General features: G+C 33.3%; 1 long non-coding RNA gene across 1 annotated transcript; it reads right to left on the reverse strand.

Moving 5' to 3' along the window:
• Positions 1 to 552: 552 nt before the first annotated feature.
• Positions 553 to 6,975, reverse strand: LOC141711388 (uncharacterized). The gene is made up of 13 exons (XR_012571328.1): positions 6,841 to 6,975; positions 6,593 to 6,732; positions 6,450 to 6,504; positions 5,911 to 5,982; positions 5,433 to 5,624; positions 5,015 to 5,364; positions 4,870 to 4,924; positions 4,303 to 4,374; positions 2,706 to 2,771; positions 2,424 to 2,476; positions 2,175 to 2,336; positions 1,354 to 1,456; positions 553 to 870 (listed from the first exon to the last, which is right to left on the reverse strand). It is a non-coding gene; the product is annotated as an uncharacterized LOC141711388 (long non-coding RNA).
• Between the last annotated feature and the right edge of the window lie 337 nt (positions 6,976 to 7,312).

Below are 7,312 nucleotides of genomic sequence, written 5' to 3' on the forward strand. Positions count from 1 at the left end.
TTATTAATAATTCTATATTTATTATATCATAATTTCTATTATTATTCATATTTAAATTAATATAGTACTTTAATTTTAATAAATAATTATATATACTCCAATAAATAAAAATCTGTAAGAATTAATCGGATTTCAAAAATTAAATCGGTCGAATATTTTGTAAGGAATTAATCGGCTGAATTGGAAATTTATCGGGAATTTTTAAACAATACATGCAAATAAAAATAGAGTTGGTAATAATATATTGATATCCATGACTATAGACTATAGTAAATCCAATCCATTGCTAAAAGATATATGTTGGACAAAAGTCGTTTCAGCCGAATATTGACGACTAGAGTCTTGGTTGGATACAATGGCCCACTCCCCCGGCCCAAGCCCACTCATTGTCTACTTCAATATTTCTTCCAGATGATTATGGAGTTCAAACTTCTTTGCCCGAAAATATGGGTTAATTTCTAATAATCTACTTCTTTATTGAAAATTTCTAATAATGAACTTAAATATTTAAATTAATTATATCAACTATAAAATATATATGGAGCACCCACGTGTAATTTACATCTCATTTCTTATTATAATAAGAGTTAAAAACTAACAGGACGGAACCAGATATAAAATTTACTGGGGACGGACTAATATTCGGAGAAACCAAACTAAGTTATTTTATAACTTCTTTCAAAAATTTACACTAAAATTTCTGCGAACTTCGACAGTTGGCAGGTACGGACACTTCCTTGGCTGCCCTCTGGTTCCGCCTCTAAAAACTAGGTCAAGCTTTTTGCATTAACAAACTGCAGAAGATAATCATTGTTGATTTTATACTTTCATGTGGATACAATCTTCCGTAGAAAGATAAGCCCTATCCACCTGAAAAATAGATAAGATGTCAACTTCTGAGGCAGAGCCTTCATCTACAAGGCAGTAGATTCAAGTTTTTAAAAAATTGACATGATATCATTCCACATGAAGCTGCTCCATAAGCAATCTATCTTCAGAATTGTCACACAACAGATAGAACTCGAAGTAAAAAAGAAATGATAGTTAATGCGACTTTACATCTGTCAAAAAAAGTTTATGCATATTGAAAAAAAAGATGTTTAGTTTGGGCTAAGAGACACTTGCATATATATTATCTACCTTAAAGGTTTCTATATATCTCAAATTGTTATATGTTTTATGAGGAGATTTACTGCGCATATTTTCCTCCACTTATCTTAGTTCATAATTAAGTTTTTACATCCCTTATTTCGAAGAAGAGTGTCAATAAGCCGGAGATGATGACAGCTATGCTCATTTATTGTGCACTATTGTAGTACAAAACTAAGGGAACCCACACATAAGACTGTATACCTCAGATTCAAAAGTAACTGTATCTCCTTGTTCAGTGAAGCATTTTCGATCAAACAGGTTGTCTAGATAATCCAATGTTTTCAAACCTTCTATCCTCACTTCCCTGTAAACCACATGAATTTTGGTCAGTCCAGGCAGAAAGAAAAGAGGAAGAGCTAAATACTGTAAATTTCACTACGGAAAAGCTTTCATAGTATCAAAAAACCTAATTAACCAACAAGATCGCAAAGTCTACATTCTTTCTCCTCTATTATTATGTGGCAAATGATCAAAATAACAGTGAAAAGGGGGAAGTGTCTAAATGGCACATCTGAAAAGGCTCCAAGTGTCACTTTCAACTATTATGCAGCTATGTTAAGAAATTCATATTAATATATGTGGATTGATAATAATCACCAACATTCATGTAACCAAGAAACTCTTTGCCTATAGTTTTTACTGTTCTGCCATTTCTCTACCTACAAATATGATCTTAACTGTGAAAACGTATACACAGGTAAACTACAAAAAAAGTAATACATCAACTTCACCAAGTACAAAATGTTTCTATAACTAAAGGTTTGTATCATCTCAAAGTTATCAAACAAGTGGAAGCCTCCGTGGATCCAATAAGCATATAGCATATGGGAACTTGCAACATAACTTGCAACGTAATCACAATCTTCTGCAGTTATATAGATTTTTTTTTTTAAATGCCGGTTAAGGCCTTGTTTGTAAAGGGAAAATTAAATACATCTGCATAAAAGTACTTTTAAAAAAACCTGGCGTAACTAGAATATACTTGTCATGTAAATTAGTAGGAAAATTCATCAAAAGTCAACCTGTAGGGCCATTGCTTTAAATCTTCCTCTGAAGGACTGAGCAGCAAGTCAAATAAGTCTTTCCCGCTAATCCTTCTGTTTTAAGGGAGGAGGATGATTATCAATTCTCCATCCTTTGTTTCTTGCATGACCTTTTTCTTAAAATGAAGCGGAGTAGCAAAACTAGAGAAAAAACATGCATCAAGTTCTCGGTACAATCATTTCAAATAACAAAACTGCAACGTGCATATAACGATAATTGGTATATACCTTGGGAAAACAAACAGAGATTCCTCCTCGCTTGCATTATAAGGCCTGGGAAACTTCAGAAAACATTTAGGAATATATTTAAGATTACGCCCGGTATTGTATATTAAGCAGCATAACTTGATTTCTCAACACTCACTCAACAAACACATAACACACATTTTAAACTTACAACTATTGTCCGCCCTTTTGTTTCTAGTTTCTAAAGCACATTTTTGGTCATTCTGTAATGCACCAAAACCCGGAATTTATATTCTTAAGAAAATTCTATCATGGGTCACTTACAGAGAGATAATTCAAAGAGCAAGTTGTCGCTAGAATCACTTAGATTGCAATTACCAGCAAGAAAGCCTGCACACAACCATTATACACTTCAATGCCAGAGGGCACAAGAGGCAGTAGTGCAAGAAAGTCTACTCATTATACACTTTAAATGTAGTACCACACAACAGGGAGAAGTGGTGTTTTTTAGAAACATTATTCTGGAAAAGTTTCAATCTAATTTGTCATCCAAAGTTAGATGGGTCAAATTAGTTTGCCAAAGCTCTTGAACGGAACATCAAATATTGGGTATTATTCTCTTAAAAGATTTTTATGTGTGTTCTGCCTTTCACTGAAAGGAAATAGTGATTCATGTATTTGTGTAATGAGAAATATAAATCTTTTGCGATGTTGGTGTATTGTGTCAGAAATCGGATTACAGCTTTTGAGTCGAATCCAAAACATCACAAAAATGTAAGCAGCAGTGGAGCTCTGAGGTTGTAAGCAGAAGACTAGAAGGTTAAATGAAGATCCTAATATAAAGTTAGCAAGACATTATATTTGAGACCTCATACATCCGCTAAGGTAAATTTCATCAACAGTCATTGACAAATAACTAAATAAGACTATATATCTACAAATCATACGGGCCAATAGGAATCTGAACAATTACTGAAGCGGAAAGTATTCAATTGGGAATATGAACAATTGCCGAAGAGGAAAGAAAGGAATACTTAGCTCTCTATTATATATGCGAAAAGATAATAAATAGGGACTTTAGACAGAAATTAAAGGGACTAGAGCAATAATCTTTATCTTTTGCTTTCTGCACCCATGTATTATTCTGGGAATTACTAGATCCAGTAGGTGCAGCTGCTCTATAATAATTGGACTCGGGTACGCAGTCATACATATCCAAGTATCCATCATCTACCCACATCTGCAAACATATACAGAGTCACCTTCAAAGCACCAGTAGATCAGTGATTATTACCGGAGGGATGATTTTTACGGCAAACTTCGAATATTTTTTGGCGAGCTACAATTATTTTCCAGTAACGATAAAGAAGGATTCGGTTTCAAGACCATGAATCTGGCACGGATTCCGCACCGACATAGGTACCGCCTATTGAATAGCCGAGTCGGAGCAACACAGCCAGCAATGTGTATGAACCCGTATTAAAGGATTAGAAGAGGCTCAATCGATCATTAATCCTCTTCTGAAATAATGCAGTCCAAACAATATACTCGCTCTCAACAAAATATTTTGATCATTAATCCTCATCCCAAATAATGTTTTTCATATGCATATCATCACTATATACTAATCTGTAAGTTGTAATTATATTTAGGAATTTCAAGTTGCCTCACTTTCTGATGCGGATTAAAAGAAAAAAAAACGTTATGAACTTGATTCGTGAAAATTCCATTATCTGCAAAATTACAGTGAATGTGTGTATTGCAATTTGTTATATGACGTGATTAGTACATGGTCAACATGTCTGCTGCTTAATCCTCTTTATTGCTTCTAGTTTATGTTTGCACTAGCCAAAAAGAAAACTAATAATAAAGATGCAGATTCGTTTTACAGAGACAAAGTCGTAGCCAGTGTCTTACTTACCAAAGCCTGTTGCAGACTTGCATTCTCTTCTTGCAACACAGGCAGTTCCGCTTCCAGATCACGAGTATAAGCCTAGCCATTTAGAATACATGAAAACAAACTTTAGAAACAGACTTGGTGCGGCCCTTTTAAAGACCATGGTTTAAATCTAACTTAATTACATAGTCATACCTATTTTTTGTAAAATATTTCCTCATAAATAGAAATTAAAACAAATTTATTTTTTCTGCAATCACTTAACAATGCATCTTCCATATTAATCCTTTACAATATAATCCTTTCACTGTAAATAAACTGTAAATTTTGCCCTAGGATAAAGTTAAGTATTAACAATAAATTTTCAAATTATAAGGGTTTGAGGCTGGAAATTTCGATAGTTTTAACGGATCGGGATCCGTTTAAATAGAAAGAACAACCAAAAATGAATGTGGACGGATCCATTCTAGATTTCTTCTTCATACAATTTACACACACACAATTACACAAAGCTAGATCAACTTGTTGTATTTAACAGAAATAAATACTATTATAAATCTCGCATTATTTTCGAAAAATACGAAGAATTACCTGGAAACGACACGTGAACAGGAACGAAAATCATGGAGCACTTTCTTCACTGTTTCTGCAAGTAATTCAGAAATTCAAATAAAAATGAAGAATTAGATAAAAAAAAGATAAATTATACTCATAAAAGATTGTACAAGAAGAGGACCTTAAGAATCTCTGCACTCCATGAAATGGTGAGCAGTGAGCCCAACAATTGCTTGCGGGAAACATAAAAACATTTTCAAACTTGAGTTGAAACTTGAGTTGAAACTTGCGGGGAACAGGAGAATGCAGATAATTATCTGTTATCTGTTAAAGAGAGGCTGAGAAGGACTGAACAGAAGCAACAGCAGATGTTCATTAGCATGGCCAAAGCATTTCAGAACCCCTTATTTAGCGAGATTCTTATGCAGCAGCTCAGGCCGAAAGAAGCACTGGAGACTGCTGGAACTTCAAAGAAACAAAAGCTGATTGCTCCACAGTGCAACAAAGGTCCAGCGGAGGCATCCTATTATCCTATATATGCAAAAAGATATAAATAGGGTCTTTGAAAAAGATGAAGAGACTAAAGTAATTATCTGCACCTTTTGCTTTCTGCACCCATGTACTATTCTGGGCATTACCGCATCTAGTAGGTTGCAGGTGCAGCTGCTCTAAATAATTGGATGGACATTAAAGAAGAATCCACAGTAATAATATTTTGAGGCTTCATCTGAGCAAATCACGGTCAGATGCTATGGATTTAGATGGCCTGCAACAGCTTCCTCAAACAATTGCTGAAAACCAGGGCACTTGTTAAGAAAATTATAAGAATAAGTTTATAACAAGATCAATAATATTAATCTAAAGGAACTTATTACTAGACCTTCTCATGTAAAAGTAATGCACATGAATGATTACTGAACATGAAAATATGCAAGATATAAAATGATGGTCAACATGTCTGCTGCTTAATCCTCTTTGTTGCTTCTAGTTTATGTTTGCACTAGCCAAAAAGATAACTAATAATAAACATGCAGATTTGTTTTAAAGAAACAAAGTCGTAGCCAGTGTCTTACTTACCGAAGCATGTTGCAGACGTGCATTCTCTTCTTTTATCACGTGCAGTTCCGCTTCCAGATCACGAGTATAAGGCTAGCCAATTAGAATACATGAAAACAAACTTTAGAAACAGACTTGGTGAGGCCCTCTCAAAGACCACGGTTTTAATCTACCGTATTTACATAGTCATGCCTATTTTTTGTGAATATTTCCTCATAAATAGAAATTAAAACAAATTTATTTATTCTGCAACCACTTAACAATGCATCTTCCATATTAATCCTTTACGATATAATCATTTCACTGTAAATAAACCGTAAATGTTGCCCTAGGATAAAGTTAAGTATTAACAATAAATTTTCAAATTATATGGGTTTGAGGCTGGAAATTTCGATAGTTTTAACGGATCGGGATCCATTTAAATAGAAAAAACAACCAAAAATGAACGTGTAACGTATCCATTCTAGATTTCTTCTTCATAAACTTTACACACACACACAATTACACAAATCTAGATCAACTTGTTGTATTTAACAAAAATAAAAATATAATAGAATTACCTGGAAACTACACGTGAACAGGAACGAAAATCATGGAGCACTTTCTTCATTGTTTCTGCAAGTAATTCAGAAATTCAAATAAAAATGAAGAATTAAATATAAAAAAAAAATTATACTCATAAAAGATTGTACAAGAAGAGGACCTTAAGAATCTCTGCACTCCATGAAATGGTGAGCAGTGAGCCCAACAATTGCTTGCAGGAAACATAAAAACATTTTCAAACTTGAGTTGAAACTGTACGGGGACGGGGACGAGATTCGTGGAGCACTTTCTTCATTGTTTCTACAAGTAATTCAGAAATTCGAATAAAAATGAAGAATTAAACTAAAAAAAAACATAAATTATACTCATAAAAGATTGTACAAGTGAATTGAGTCTTGAAATTGACACCTTATAATTAATAAAAAGGGGCGATTGAGAGATTGAATATGATGAGACAGCTTCGTGTACAAAAAGAAATCAATCGGCTGCAACTCGATTTCACCTCCAAAACCATGATTACATGAAATTGATTACAATAAACGGGTGCTAATCCCTAACCCTAAGCCGTATTATATAGGCCGAGCAAAACATGGGCTTGTAAATTAGGTGGTCAACTAGCTCTTATTCAAAGCCCAAGTCCAAATTTTAGTATGTCCTGCTTAATTATTGTTTAATCAGTTTTATATGATTTTTAATTTGTAGTATAATTAAGATATATATATATATATATATTAATATTAAAATGATTTAAAAAGGATTTCAAAAGAAATGAAAAGATTAAAAAATAAAAAAAATGAAAAATTTAAAATTTAAATATTAATAAAATTGAAAATTAAAATTACTTTTAACTGGGATCGGGTCATGCCAAAGATCGGCTCGG

Source organism: Apium graveolens, chromosome 3, assembly GCF_009905375.1.
Source record: "Apium graveolens cultivar Ventura chromosome 3, ASM990537v1, whole genome shotgun sequence".
Lineage (NCBI taxonomy): Eukaryota > Viridiplantae > Streptophyta > Magnoliopsida > Apiales > Apiaceae > Apium > Apium graveolens.